Source organism: Petaurus breviceps, unplaced genomic scaffold (genome assembly GCF_028583685.1).
Source record: "Petaurus breviceps papuanus isolate PSGF00001 unplaced genomic scaffold, PetGlider_PUasm1.0 490, whole genome shotgun sequence".
Lineage (NCBI taxonomy): Eukaryota > Metazoa > Chordata > Mammalia > Diprotodontia > Petauridae > Petaurus > Petaurus breviceps.
Genome location: NW_027186352.1, coordinates 22,121,856 through 22,122,142, shown reverse-complemented (window position 1 = coordinate 22,122,142; position 287 = coordinate 22,121,856).

The window sequence follows — 287 nt, the reverse complement described above, 5'->3', positions numbered from 1 at the left end:
CAGCTGGCTAAGAGACTTCCCTTCTATCTTAGCTATCAATAGATGGCCTGGAGGCTCAGAGTATTTTATGAATTTTATTTATGATCTGAATTTTTTGAGCTTTTTTAAGCATTGCAGAGGAAAGAAACCACATGAAACCAAGATGAAAATCCTCACAAGCTGATGTCATTATTTCAAAGTCAACAGGTTGGTTGGCACCAGAGAGACCTTGGGTTTTTCCCCCACTCTAGTAAGAAAGAAGTGTGTGTGTGTGTGTGTGTGTGTGTGTGTGTGTGTGTGTGTGTGTG